Here is a 15820-nt window from a genome sequence, read left to right on the forward strand (position 1 = left end):
ACTTACTTGTTAAGCCCTAAATGAGTGTTACGACTATGTGGTAGTCCGCACAGGTTATTCTTACTGGTAAAGAGTTTTTAACGGAGTGGGTTGCAAAGTGGTCTCTGAAAATTTGGAGCTAAAAATTCATTGTATGTAGTTAGCATTTTAGATGAATTATTAAATTTCAATGTTTATCTGTAAAGGAAGTATGAACCATCAATCACGAGTTGGCGTCTTACCCTTGTTGTTTAGTGTTTCAAAAATTTATTGTGTCTCTTGAAAATTTATAATTCGGGATGTTGGTAATCAACTGTGGCTTGTGTTTTCTGTCCTTGTCGCTCAATCCTTAAAGGAGTTTTCGACCTTGTGGTATTCTCCACTGGTTATTCTTACCGGTTAAAATACCTTTATAGAATAAGTTGTAATAGTCGTCCTTGAAAATTTGGAGCTTAAATTTCAATGTGTTATGCTGCAAATAGTATAAAATATTAAATCTCGTTGTTCAACAATAGAGGAAGTATCAGAAATTGATCTCAAGTTCTGGAGGTATTTTTGTAATTTAGTGATTGGTAAAATTGCAGTTTGTTTTGATATATTATAATTCAGGTTGATGGTAATCAACTGTGGCTTGTGTTTTCTGCCCTTATCGATCTAGCCTTGCAAGAGTGTTTTGACTTTGTGGTAGTCTTCACAGGTTATCCTTACCGGTAAAAAGAGCTTCATAGAATAGGTTGGAATAGTCATCTTTGAAAATTTGGAGATCAAAATTCTCTGTATTACGCTGTCTCTTTAGTTGCAGTTTTGACTTTCGATGTTTACCGGTAAAGGAAGTATCAAAATTCGATCTTGAGTTGAGATTGTATTCTTGTTGTTTAGTGATTCCAAAATTTGCAGTGTGTCTTGACATTTTAGCATTTGCGTTGATGGTAATCAACAGTTGCATGTGTTATCTGCACTTCCTTGTTAAGCCCTAAATGAGTGTTACGACTATGTGGTAGTCCGCAAAGGTTATTCTTACTGGTAAAGAGTTTTTAACGGAGTGGGTTGCAAAGTGGTCTCTGAAAATTTGGAGCTAAAAATTCATTGTATGTAGTTAGCATTTTAGATGAATTATTAAATTTCAATGTTTATCTGTAAAGGAAGTATGAATCATCAATCACGCGTTGGCGTCTTACCCTTGTTGTTTAGTGTTTCAAAAATTTATAGTGTCTCTTGAAAATTTATAATTCGGGATGTTGGCAATCAACTGTGGCATGTGTTTTCTGTCCTTGTCGATCAATCCTTAAAGGAGTTTTCGACCTTGTGGTATTCTCCACTGGTTATTCTTACCGGTTAAAATACCTTTATAGAATAAGTTGTAATAGTCGTCCTTGAAAATTTGGAGCTTAAATTTCAATGTATTATGCTGCAAATAATATAAAAAATTAAATCTCGTTGTTTAACAATAGAGGAAGAATCAGAAATCCATCTCAAGTTCTGGAGGTATTTTTGTAATTTAGTGATTGGAAAATTTGCAGTTTGTTTTGACATTTTATAATTCAGGTTGATTGTAATCAACTGTGGCTTGTGTTTTCTGCCCTTATCGATCTAGCCTTACAGGAGTGTTTCGACTTTGTGGTAGTCTTCACAGGTTATCCTTACCGGTAAAGAGAGCTTCATAGAATAGGTTGGAATAGCCGTCTTTGAAAATTTGGAGATCAAAATTCACTGTATTACGCTGTCTCTTTAGTTGTAGTGTTAACTTTTTATGTTTACCGGTAAAGGAAGTATCAAAATTCGATCTCGAGTTGAGATTGTATTCTTGTTGTTTAGTGATTTCGAAATTTGTAGTGTGTCTTGACATTTTAGAATTTGCGTTGATGGTAATCAAGTGTGGCTTGTGTTGTCTGCACTTACCTTTATAGCACTAAATCAGTATTTCGACATTGTGGTAGTCTGCACAGGATATTCCTACCGTTGAAGAGGGTTTAACGGATTGGGTTGGAATAGTTGTCTTTGAAAATTTGGATCTCAAAATTCACTTAATTATGTTGCCATTTTGTATGAGCTATTATATTTGGATGTTTTATGGTAAAGGAAGTATGAACGATTAATCTCGAGTTGGTGTCTTATGCTTGATGTTTTGTGTTTCGGAAATATGTAGTGAGTTCTGAAATTTTATGATCCTTGTCTGGTTTGTGTTTTCCGCCCTTATCAATCTAGCCTTAAAGGAGTGTTTCGACTTTGTGGTAGTATGCACAGGTTATCCTCACCAATAAAGAAAGCTTTATAGAATAGGTTGGAATAGTCGTTTTGAAAAATTGGAGCTCAAATTTCATTGTATGTACTTAGCATTTTAGATGAATTATTAAATTTCAATGTTTATCTGTAAAGGAAGAATGAACCATCAATCACGAGTTGGCGTCTTACCCTTGTTGTTTAGTGTTTCAAAAATTTATATTGTCTCTTGAAAATTTATAATTCGGGATGTTGGTAATCAACTGTGGCTTGTGTTTTCTGTCCTTGTCGATCAATCCTTAAAGGAGTTTTCGACCTTGTGGTATTCTCCACTGGTTATTCTTACCGGCTAAAATACCTTTATAGAATAAGTTGTAATAGTCGTCCTTGAAAATTTGGAGCTTAAATTTCAATGTATTATGCTGCAAATAATATAAAATACTAAATCTCGTTGTTCAACAATAGAGGAAGTATCAGAAATCGATCTGAAGTTCTGGAGGTATTTTTGTAATTTAGTGATTGGTAAAATTGCAGTTTGTTTGATATATTATAATTCCGGTTGATGGTAATCAACTGTGGCTTGTGTTTTTTGCCCTTATCGATCTAGCCTTACAGGAGTGTTTCGACTTTGTGGTAGTCTTCACAGGTTATCCTTACCGGTAAAAAGAGCTTCATAGAATAGGTTGGAATAGTCATCTTTGAAAATTAGGAGATCAAAATTCTCTGTATTACGCTGTCTCTTTATTTGCAGTTTTGACTTTCGATGTTTACCGGAAAAGGAAGTATCAAAATTCGATCTTGAGTTGAGATTGTATTCTTGTTGTTTAGTGATTCCAAAATTTGCAGTGTGTCTTGACATTTTAGCATTTGCGTTGATGGTAATCAACAGTTGCATGTGTTAATCTGCATTTACTTGTTAAGCCCTAAATGAGTGTTACGACTATGTGGTAGTCCGCACAGGTTATTCTTACTGGTAAAGAGTTTTTAAGGGAGTGGGTTGCAAAGTGGTCTCTGAAAATTTGGAGCTAAATATTCATTGCATGTAGTTAGCATTTTAGATGAATTATTAAATTTCAATGTTTATCTGTAAAGGAAGTATGAACCATCAATCACGAGTCGGCGTCTTACCCTTGTTGTTTAGTGTTTCAAAAATTTATTGTGTCTCTTGAAAATTTATAATTCGGGATGTTGGTAATCAACTGTGGCTTGTGTTTTCTGTCCTTGTCGCTCAATCCTTAAAGGAGTTTTCGACCTTGTGGTATTCTCCACTGGTTATTCTTACCGGTTAAAATACCTTTATAGAATAAGTTGTAATAGTCGTCCTTGAAAATTTGGAGCTTAAATTTCAATGTGTTATGCTGCAAATAATATAAAATATTAAATCTCGTTGTTTAACAATAGAGGAAGAATCAGAAATCGATCTTAAGTTCTGGAGGTATTTTTGTAATTTAGTGATTGGAAAATTTTCAGTTTGTTTTGACATTTTATAATTCAGGTTGATTGTAATCAACTGTGGCTTGTGTTTTCTGCCCTTATCGATCTAGCCTTACAGGAGTGTTTCGACTTTGTGGTAGTCTTCACAGGTTATCCTTACCGGTAAAGAGAGCTTCATAGAATATGTTGGAAATGTCATCTTTGAAAATTTGGAGATCAAAATTCTCTGTATTACGCTGTCTCTTTAGTTGCAGTTTTGACTTTCGATGTTTACCGGTAAGGAAGTATCAAAATTCGATCTTGAGTTGAGATTGTATTCTTGTTGTTTAGTGATTCCAAAATTTGCAGTGTGTCTTGACATTTTAGCATTTGCGTTGATGGTAATCAACAGTTGCATGTGTTATCTGCACTTCCTTGTTAAGCCCTAAATGAGTGTTACGACTATGTGGTAGTCCGCACAGGTTATTCTTACTGGTAAAGAGTTTTTAACGGAGTGGGTTGCAAAGTGGTCTCTGAAAATTTGGAGCTAAAAATTCATTGTATGTAGTTAGCATTTTAGATGAATTATTAAATTTCAATGTTTATCTGTAAAGGAAGTATGAATCATCAATCACGCGTTGGCGTCTTACCCTTGTTGTTTAGTGTTTCAAAAATTTATAGTGTCTCTTGAAAATTTATAATTCGGGATGTTGGCAATCAACTGTGGCATGTGTTTTCTGTCCTTGTCGATCAATCCTTAAAGGAGTTTTCGACCTTGTGGTGTTCTCCACTGGTTATTCTTACCGGTTAAAATACCTTTATAGAATAAGTTGTAATAGTCGTCCTTGAAAATTTGGAGCTTAAATTTCAATGTATTATGCTGCAAATAATATAAAAAATTAAATCTCGTTGTTTAACAATAGAGGAAGAATCAGAAATCCATCTCAAGTTCTGGAGGTATTTTTGTAATTTAGTGATTGGAAAATTTGCAGTTTGTTTTGACATTTTATAATTCAGGTTGATTGTAATCAACTGTGGCTTGTGTTTTCTGCCCTTATCGATCTAGCCTTACAGGAGTGTTTCGACTTTGTGGTAGTCTTCACAGGTTATCCTTACCGGTAAAGAGAGCTTCATAGAATATGTTGGAATTGTCATCTTTGAAAATTTGGAGATCAAAATTCACTGTATTACGCTGTCTCTTTAGTTGCAGTTATAACTTTCGATGTTTACCGGTAAAGGAAGTATCAAAATACGATCTTGAGTTGAGATTGTATTTTTGTTGTTTAGTGATTCCAAAATTTGCAGTGTGTCTTGACATTTTAGAATTTGCGTTGATGGTAATCAAGTGTGGCTTGTGTTATCTGCACTTACTTGTTAAGCCCTAAATGAGTGTTGCGACTATGTGGTAGTCCGCACAGGTTATTCTTACTGGTAAAGAGTTTTTAACGGAGTGGGTTGCAAAGTGGTCTCTGAAAATTTGGAGCTAAAAATTCATTGTATGTAGTTAGCATTTTAGATGAATTATTAAATTTCAATGTTTATCTGTAAAGGAAGTATGAATCATCAATCACGCGTTGGCGTCTTACCCTTGTTGTTTAGTGTTTCAAAAATTTATAGTGTCTCTTGAAAATTTATAATTCGGGATGTTGGCAATCAACTGTGGCATGTGTTTTCTGTCCTTGTCGATCAATCCTTAAAGGAGTTTTCGACCTTGTGGTATTCTCCACTGGTTATTCTTACCGGTTAAAATACCTTTATAGAATAAGTTGTAATAGTCGTCCTTGAAAATTTGGAGCTTAAATTTCAATGTATTATGCTGCAAATAATATAAAAAATTAAATCTCGTTGTTTAACAATAGAGGAAGAATCAGAAATCCATCTCAAGTTCTGGAGGTATTTTTGTAATTTAGTGATTGGAAAATTTGCAGTTTGTTTTGACATTTTATAATTCAGGTTGATTGTAATCAACTGTGGCTTGTGTTTTCTGCCCTTATCGATCTAGCCTTACAGGAGTGTTTCGACTTTGTGGTAGTCTTCACAGGTTATCCTTACCGGTAAAGAGAGCTTCATAGAATAGGTTGGAATAGCCGTCTTTGAAAATTTGGATATCAAAATTCACTGTATTACGCTGTCTCTTTAGTTGTAGTGTTAACTTTTTATGTTTACCGGTAAAGGAAGTATCAAAATTCGATCTCGAGTTGAGATTGTATTCTTGTTGTTTAGTGATTTCGAAATTTGTAGTGTGTCTTGACATTTTAGAATTTGCGTTGATGGTAATCAAGTGTGGCTTGTGTTGTCTGCACTTACCTTTATAGCACTAAATCAGTATTTCGACATTGTGGTAGTCTGCACAGGATATTCCTACCGTTGAAGAGGGTTTAACGGATTGGGTTGGAATAGTTGTCTTTGAAAATTTGGATCTCAAAATTCACTTAATTATGTTGCCATTTTGTATGAGCTATTATATTTGGATGTTTTATGGTAAAGGAAGTATGAACGATTAATCTCGAGTTGGTGTCTTATGCTTGATGTTTTGTGTTTCGGAAATATGTAGTGAGTTCTGAAATTTTATGATCCTTGTCTGGTTTGTGTTTTCCGCCCTTATCAATCTAGCCTTAAAGGAGTGTTTCGACTTTGTGGTAGTATGCACAGGTTATCCTCACCAATAAAGAAAGCTTTATAGAATAGGTTGGAATAGTCGTTTTGAAAAATTGGAGCTCAAATTTCATTGTATGTACTTAGCATTTTAGATGAATTATTAAATTTCAATGTTTATCTGTAAAGGAAGAATGAACCATCAATCACGAGTTGGCGTCTTACCCTTGTTGTTTAGTGTTTCAAAAATTTATATTGTCTCTTGAAAATTTATAATTCGGGATGTTGGTAATCAACTGTGGCTTGTGTTTTCTGTCCTTGTCGATCAATCCTTAAAGGAGTTTTCGACCTTGTGGTATTCTCCACTGGTTATTCTTACCGGCTAAAATACCTTTATAGAATAAGTTGTAATAGTCGTCCTTGAAAATTTGGAGCTTAAATTTCAATGTATTATGCTGCAAATAATATAAAATACTAAATCTCGTTGTTCAACAATAGAGGAAGTATCAGAAATCGATCTGAAGTTCTGGAGGTATTTTTGTAATTTAGTGATTGGTAAAATTGCAGTTTGTTTGATATATTATAATTCCGGTTGATGGTAATCAACTGTGGCTTGTGTTTTTTGCCCTTATCGATCTAGCCTTACAGGAGTGTTTCGACTTTGTGGTAGTCTTCACAGGTTATCCTTACCGGTAAAAAGAGCTTCATAGAATAGGTTGGAATAGTCATCTTTGAAAATTAGGAGATCAAAATTCTCTGTATTACGCTGTCTCTTTATTTGCAGTTTTGACTTTCGATGTTTACCGGAAAAGGAAGTATCAAAATTCGATCTTGAGTTGAGATTGTATTCTTGTTGTTTAGTGATTCCAAAATTTGCAGTGTGTCTTGACATTTTAGCATTTGCGTTGATGGTAATCAACAGTTGCATGTGTTAATCTGCATTTACTTGTTAAGCCCTAAATGAGTGTTACGACTATGTGGTAGTCCGCACAGGTTATTCTTACTGGTAAAGAGTTTTTAAGGGAGTGGGTTGCAAAGTGGTCTCTGAAAATTTGGAGCTAAATATTCATTGCATGTAGTTAGCATTTTAGATGAATTATTAAATTTCAATGTTTATCTGTAAAGGAAGTATGAACCATCAATCACGAGTCGGCGTCTTACCCTTGTTGTTTAGTGTTTCAAAAATTTATTGTGTCTCTTGAAAATTTATAATTCGGGATGTTGGTAATCAACTGTGGCTTGTGTTTTCTGTCCTTGTCGCTCAATCCTTAAAGGAGTTTTCGACCTTGTGGTATTCTCCACTGGTTATTCTTACCGGTTAAAATACCTTTATAGAATAAGTTGTAATAGTCGTCCTTGAAAATTTGGAGCTTAAATTTCAATGTGTTATGCTGCAAATAATATAAAATATTAAATCTCGTTGTTTAACAATAGAGGAAGAATCAGAAATCGATCTTAAGTTCTGGAGGTATTTTTGTAATTTAGTGATTGGAAAATTTTCAGTTTGTTTTGACATTTTATAATTCAGGTTGATTGTAATCAACTGTGGCTTGTGTTTTCTGCCCTTATCGATCTAGCCTTACAGGAGTGTTTCGACTTTGTGGTAGTCTTCACAGGTTATCCTTACCGGTAAAGAGAGCTTCATAGAATATGTTGGAATTGTCATCTTTGAAAATTTGGAGATCAAAATTCTCTGTATTACGCTGTCTCTTTAGTTGCAGTTTTGACTTTCGATGTTTACCGGTAAGGAAGTATCAAAATTCGATCTTGAGTTGAGATTGTATTCTTGTTGTTTAGTGATTCCAAAATTTGCAGTGTGTCTTGACATTTTAGCATTTGCGTTGATGGTAATCAACAGTTGCATGTGTTATCTGCACTTCCTTGTTAAGCCCTAAATGAGTGTTACGACTATGTGGTAGTCCGCACAGGTTATTCTTACTGGTAAAGAGTTTTTAACGGAGTGGGTTGCAAAGTGGTCTCTGAAAATTTGGAGCTAAAAATTCATTGTATGTAGTTAGCATTTTAGATGAATTATTAAATTTCAATGTTTATCTGTAAAGGAAGTATGAATCATCAATCACGCGTTGGCGTCTTACCCTTGTTGTTTAGTGTTTCAAAAATTTATAGTGTCTCTTGAAAATTTATAATTCGGGATGTTGGCAATCAACTGTGGCATGTGTTTTCTGTCCTTGTCGATCAATCCTTAAAGGAGTTTTCGACCTTGTGGTGTTCTCCACTGGTTATTCTTACCGGTTAAAATACCTTTATAGAATAAGTTGTAATAGTCGTCCTTGAAAATTTGGAGCTTAAATTTCAATGTATTATGCTGCAAATAATATAAAAAATTAAATCTCGTTGTTTAACAATAGAGGAAGAATCAGAAATCCATCTCAAGTTCTGGAGGTATTTTTGTAATTTAGTGATTGGAAAATTTGCAGTTTGTTTTGACATTTTATAATTCAGGTTGATTGTAATCAACTGTGGCTTGTGTTTTCTGCCCTTATCGATCTAGCCTTACAGGAGTGTTTCGACTTTGTGGTAGTCTTCACAGGTTATCCTTACCGGTAAAGAGAGCTTCATACAATATGTTGGAATTGTCATCTTTGAAAATTTGGAGATCAAAATTCACTGTATTACGCTGTCTCTTTAGTTGCAGTTATAACTTTCGATGTTTACCGGTAAAGGAAGTATCAAAATACGATCTTGAGTTGAGATTGTATTTTTGTTGTTTAGTGATTCCAAAATTTGCAGTGTGTCTTGACATTTTAGAATTTGCGTTGATGGTAATCAAGTGTGGCTTGTGTTATCTGCACTTACTTGTTAAGCCCTAAATGAGTGTTGCGACTATGTGGTAGTCCGCACAGGTTATTCTTACTGGTAAAGAGTTTTTAACGGAGTGGGTTGCAAAGTGGTCTCTGAAAATTTGGAGCTAAAAAGTCATTGTATGTAGTTAGCATTTTAGATGAATTATTAAATTTCAATGTTTATCTGTAAAGGAAGTATGAATCATCAATCACGCGTTGGCGTCTTACCCTTGTTGTTTAGTGTTTCAAAAATTTATAGTGTCTCTTGAAAATTTATAATTCGGGATGTTGGCAATCAACTGTGGCATGTGTTTTCTGTCCTTGTCGATCAATCCTTAAAGGAGTTTTCGACCTTGTGGTATTCTCCACTGGTTATTCTTACCGGTTAAAATACCTTTATAGAATAAGTTGTAATAGTCGTCCTTGAAAATTTGGAGCTTAAATTTCAATGTATTATGCTGCAAATAATATAAAAAATTAAATCTCGTTGTTTAACAATAGAGGAAGAATCAGAAATCCATCTCAAGTTCTGGAGGTATTTTTGTAATTTAGTGATTGGAAAATTTGCAGTTTGTTTTGACATTTTATAATTCAGGTTGATTGTAATCAACTGTGGCTTGTGTTTTCTGCCCTTATCGATCTAGCCTTACAGGAGTGTTTCGACTTTGTGGTAGTCTTCACAGGTTATCCTTACCGGTAAAGAGAGCTTCATAGAATAGGTTGGAATAGCCGTCTTTGAAAATTTGGAGATCAAAATTCACTGTATTACGCTGTCTCTTTAGTTGTAGTGTTAACTTTTTATGTTTACCGGTAAAGGAAGTATCAAAATTCGATCTCGAGTTGAGATTGTATTCTTGTTGTTTAGTGATTTCGAAATTTGTAGTGTGTCTTGACATTTTAGAATTTGCGTTGATGGTAATCAAGTGTGGCTTGTGTTGTCTGCACTTACCTTTATAGCACTAAATCAGTATTTCGACATTGTGGTAGTCTGCACAGGATATTCCTACCGTTGAAGAGGGTTTAACGGATTGGGTTGGAATAGTTGTCTTTGAAAATTTGGATCTCAAAATTCACTTAATTATGTTGCCATTTTGTATGAGCTATTATATTTGGATGTTTTATGGTAAAGGAAGTATGAACGATTAATCTCGAGTTGGTGTCTTATGCTTGATGTTTTGTGTTTCGGAAATATGTAGTGAGTTCTGAAATTTTATGATCCTTGTCTGGTTTGTGTTTTCCGCCCTTATCAATCTAGCCTTAAAGGAGTGTTTCGACTTTGTGGTAGTATGCACAGGTTATCCTCACCAATAAAGAAAGCTTTATAGAATAGGTTGGAATAGTCGTTTTGAAAAATTGGAGCTCAAATTTCATTGTATGTACTTAGCATTTTAGATGAATTATTAAATTTCAATGTTTATCTGTAAAGGAAGAATGAACCATCAATCACGAGTTGGCGTCTTACCCTTGTTGTTTAGTGTTTCAAAAATTTATATTGTCTCTTGAAAATTTATAATTCGGGATGTTGGTAATCAACTGTGGCTTGTGTTTTCTGTCCTTGTCGATCAATCCTTAAAGGAGTTTTCGACCTTGTGGTATTCTCCACTGGTTATTCTTACCGGCTAAAATACCTTTATAGAATAAGTTGTAATAGTCGTCCTTGAAAATTTGGAGCTTAAATTTCAATGTATTATGCTGCAAATAATATAAAATACTAAATCTCGTTGTTCAACAATAGAGGAAGTATCAGAAATCGATCTGAAGTTCTGGAGGTATTTTTGTAATTTAGTGATTGGTAAAATTGCAGTTTGTTTGATATATTATAATTCCGGTTGATGGTAATCAACTGTGGCTTGTGTTTTTTGCCCTTATCGATCTAGCCTTACAGGAGTGTTTCGACTTTGTGGTAGTCTTCACAGGTTATCCTTACCGGTAAAAAGAGCTTCATAGAATAGGTTGGAATAGTCATCTTTGAAAATTAGGAGATCAAAATTCTCTGTATTACGCTGTCTCTTTATTTGCAGTTTTGACTTTCGATGTTTACCGGAAAAGGAAGTATCAAAATTCGATCTTGAGTTGAGATTGTATTCTTGTTGTTTAGTGATTCCAAAATTTGCAGTGTGTCTTGACATTTTAGCATTTGCTTTGATGGTAATCAACAGTTGCATGTGTTAATCTGCATTTACTTGTTAAGCCCTAAATGAGTGTTACGACTATGTGGTAGTCCGCACAGGTTATTCTTACTGGTAAAGAGTTTTTAAGGGAGTGGGTTGCAAAGTGGTCTCTGAAAATTTGGAGCTAAATATTCATTGCATGTAGTTAGCATTTTAGATGAATTATTAAATTTCAATGTTTATCTGTAAAGGAAGTATGAACCATCAATCACGAGTCGGCGTCTTACCCTTGTTGTTTAGTGTTTCAAAAATTTATTGTGTCTCTTGAAAATTTATAATTCGGGATGTTGGTAATCAACTGTGGCTTGTGTTTTCTGTCCTTGTCGCTCAATCCTTAAAGGAGTTTTCGACCTTGTGGTATTCTCCACTGGTTATTCTTACCGGTTAAAATACCTTTATAGAATAAGTTGTAATAGTCGTCCTTGAAAATTTGGAGCTTAAATTTCAATGTGTTATGCTGCAAATAATATAAAATATTAAATCTCGTTGTTTAACAATAGAGGAAGAATCAGAAATCGATCTTAAGTTCTGGAGGTATTTTTGTAATTTAGTGATTGGAAAATTTTCAGTTTGTTTTGACATTTTATAATTCAGGTTGATTGTAATCAACTGTGGCTTGTGTTTTCTGCCCTTATCGATCTAGCCTTACAGGAGTGTTTCGACTTTGTGGTAGTCTTCACAGGTTATCCTTACCGGTAAAGAGAGCTTCATAGAATATGTTGGAATTGTCATCTTTGAAAATTTGGAGATCAAAATTCTCTGTATTACGCTGTCTCTTTAGTTGCAGTTTTGACTTTCGATGTTTACCGGTAAGGAAGTATCAAAATTCGATCTTGAGTTGAGATTGTATTCTTGTTGTTTAGTGATTCCAAAATTTGCAGTGTGTCTTGACATTTTAGCATTTGCGTTGATGGTAATCAACAGTTGCATGTGTTATCTGCACTTCCTTGTTAAGCCCTAAATGAGTGTTACGACTATGTGGTAGTCCGCACAGGTTATTCTTACTGGTAAAGAGTTTTTAACGGAGTGGGTTGCAAAGTGGTCTCTGAAAATTTGGAGCTAAAAATTCATTGTATGTAGTTAGCATTTTAGATGAATTATTAAATTTCAATGTTTATCTGTAAAGGAAGTATGAATCATCAATCACGCGTTGGCGTCTTACCCTTGTTGTTTAGTGTTTCAAAAATTTATAGTGTCTCTTGAAAATTTATAATTCGGGATGTTGGCAATCAACTGTGGCATGTGTTTTCTGTCCTTGTCGATCAATCCTTAAAGGAGTTTTCGACCTTGTGGTGTTCTCCACTGGTTATTCTTACCGGTTAAAATACCTTTATAGAATAAGTTGTAATAGTCGTCCTTGAAAATTTGGAGCTTAAATTTCAATGTATTATGCTGCAAATAATATAAAAAATTAAATCTCGTTGTTTAACAATAGAGGAAGAATCAGAAATCCATCTCAAGTTCTGGAGGTATTTTTGTAATTTAGTGATTGGAAAATTTGCAGTTTGTTTTGACATTTTATAATTCAGGTTGATTGTAATCAACTGTGGCTTGTGTTTTCTGCCCTTATCGATCTAGCCTTACAGGAGTGTTTCGACTTTGTGGTAGTCTTCACAGGTTATCCTTACCGGTAAAGAGAGCTTCATAGAATATGTTGGAATTGTCATCTTTGAAAATTTGGAGATCAAAATTCACTGTATTACGCTGTCTCTTTAGTTGCAGTTATAACTTTCGATGTTTACCGGTAAAGGAAGTATCAAAATACGATCTTGAGTTGAGATTGTATTTTTGTTGTTTAGTGATTCCAAAATTTGCAGTGTGTCTTGACATTTTAGAATTTGCGTTGATGGTAATCAAGTGTGGCTTGTGTTATCTGCACTTACTTGTTAAGCCCTAAATGAGTGTTGCGACTATGTGGTAGTCCGCACAGGTTATTCTTACTGGTAAAGAGTTTTTAACGGAGTGGGTTGCAAAGTGGTCTCTGAAAATTTGGAGCTAAAAAGTCATTGTATGTAGTTAGCATTTTAGATGAATTATTAAATTTCAATGTTTATCTGTAAAGGAAGTATGAATCATCAATCACGCGTTGGCGTCTTACCCTTGTTGTTTAGTGTTTCAAAAATTTATAGTGTCTCTTGAAAATTTATAATTCGGGATGTTGGCAATCAACTGTGGCATGTGTTTTCTGTCCTTGTCGATCAATCCTTAAATAAGTTTTCGACCTTGTGGTATTCTCCACTGGTTATTCTTACCGGTTAAAATACCTTTATAGAATAAGTTGTAATAGTCGTCCTTGAAAATTTGGAGCTTAAATTTCAATGTATTATGCTGCAAATAATATAAAAAATTAAATCTCGTTGTTTAACAATAGAGGAAGAATCAGAAATCCATCTCAAGTTCTGGAGGTATTTTTGTAATTTAGTGATTGGAAAATTTGCAGTTTGTTTTGACATTTTATAATTCAGGTTGATTGTAATCAACTGTGGCTTGTGTTTTCTGCCCTTATCGATCTAGCCTTACAGGAGTGTTTCGACTTTGTGGTAGTCTTCACAGGTTATCCTTACCGGTAAAGAGAGCTTCATAGAATAGGTTGGAATAGCCGTCTTTGAAAATTTGGAGATCAAAATTCACTGTATTACGCTGTCTCTTTAGTTGTAGTGTTAACTTTTTATGTTTACCGGTAAAGGAAGTATCAAAATTCGATCTCGAGTTGAGATTGTATTCTTGTTGTTTAGTGATTTCGAAATTTGTAGTGTGTCTTGACATTTTAGAATTTGCGTTGATGGTAATCAAGTGTGGCTTGTGTTGTCTGCACTTACCTTTATAGCACTAAATCAGTATTTCGACATTGTGGTAGTCTGCACAGGATATTCCTACCGTTGAAGAGGGTTTAACGGATTGGGTTGGAATAGTTGTCTTTGAAAATTTGGATCTCAAAATTCACTTAATTATGTTGCCATTTTGTATGAGCTATTATATTTGGATGTTTTATGGTAAAGGAAGTATGAACGATTAATCTCGAGTTGGTGTCTTATGCTTGATGTTTTGTGTTTCGGAAATATGTAGTGAGTTCTGAAATTTTATGATCCTTGTCTGGTTTGTGTTTTCCGCCCTTATCAATCTAGCCTTAAAGGAGTGTTTCGACTTTGTGGTAGTATGCACAGGTTATCCTCACCAATAAAGAAAGCTTTATAGAATAGGTTGGAATAGTCGTTTTGAAAAATTGGAGCTCAAATTTCATTGTATGTACTTAGCATTTTAGATGAATTATTAAATTTCAATGTTTATCTGTAAAGGAAGAATGAACCATCAATCACGAGTTGGCGTCTTACCCTTGTTGTTTAGTGTTTCAAAAATTTATATTGTCTCTTGAAAATTTATAATTCGGGATGTTGGTAATCAACTGTGGCTTGTGTTTTCTGTCCTTGTCGATCAATCCTTAAAGGAGTTTTCGACCTTGTGGTATTCTCCACTGGTTATTCTTACCGGCTAAAATACCTTTATAGAATAAGTTGTAATAGTCGTCCTTGAAAATTTGGAGCTTAAATTTCAATGTATTATGCTGCAAATAATATAAAATACTAAATCTCGTTGTTCAACAATAGAGGAAGTATCAGAAATCGATCTGAAGTTCTGGAGGTATTTTTGTAATTTAGTGATTGGTAAAATTGCAGTTTGTTTGATATATTATAATTCCGGTTGATGGTAATCAACTGTGGCTTGTGTTTTTTGCCCTTATCGATCTAGCCTTACAGGAGTGTTTCGACTTTGTGGTAGTCTTCACAGGTTATCCTTACCGGTAAAAAGAGCTTCATAGAATAGGTTGGAATAGTCATCTTTGAAAATTTGGAGATCAAAATTCTCTGTATTACGCTGTCTCTTTATTTGCAGTTTTGACTTTCGATGTTTACCGGAAAAGGAAGTATCAAAATTCGATCTTGAGTTGAGATTGTATTCTTGTTGTTTAGTGATTCCAAAATTTGCAGTGTGTCTTGACATTTTAGCATTTGCGTTGATGGTAATCAACAGTTGCATGTGTTATCTGCACTTCCTTGTTAAGCCCTAAATGAGTGTTACGACTATGTGGTAGTCCGCACAGGTTATTCTTACTGGTAAAGAGTTTTTAAGGGAGTGGGTTGCAAAGTGGTCTCTGAAAATTTGGAGCTAAATATTCATTGCATGTAGTTAGCATTTTAGATGAATTATTAAATTTCAATGTTTATCTGTAAAGGAAGTATGAACCATCAATCACGAGTTGGCGTCTTACCCTTGTTGTTTAGTGTTTCAAAAATTTATTGTGTCTCTTGAAAATTTATAATTCGGGATGTTGGTAATCAACTGTGGCTTGTGTTTTCTGTCCTTGTCGCTCTGAGCAGGAGCTGACAAGGTCTGCCAGGGTCAATATTTCTTAATCGAACGGGGTATGGTACGACACTCCCTCTTGCGAAACAATTTCCAAAATTGAAATTGTAATAATTAAAAGTTTAAATTGAACCTTCTGCCATTCACCAAAATTTAAAAGGTTTTGTTTATTACATGAACAAAAAGAATACATAAAATAAAATAATAATAAAAAAAATGTCGGAGACCCTTCACCGAAAAGTAAATGGAACAGAATTAAGCTCAAGCTTGAATGCT

This window comes from Lepisma saccharinum, chromosome 26 (genome assembly GCF_977018435.1).
Source record: "Lepisma saccharinum chromosome 26, izLepSacc3.1, whole genome shotgun sequence".
Taxonomy (NCBI): Eukaryota; Metazoa; Arthropoda; class Insecta; order Zygentoma; family Lepismatidae; genus Lepisma; species Lepisma saccharinum.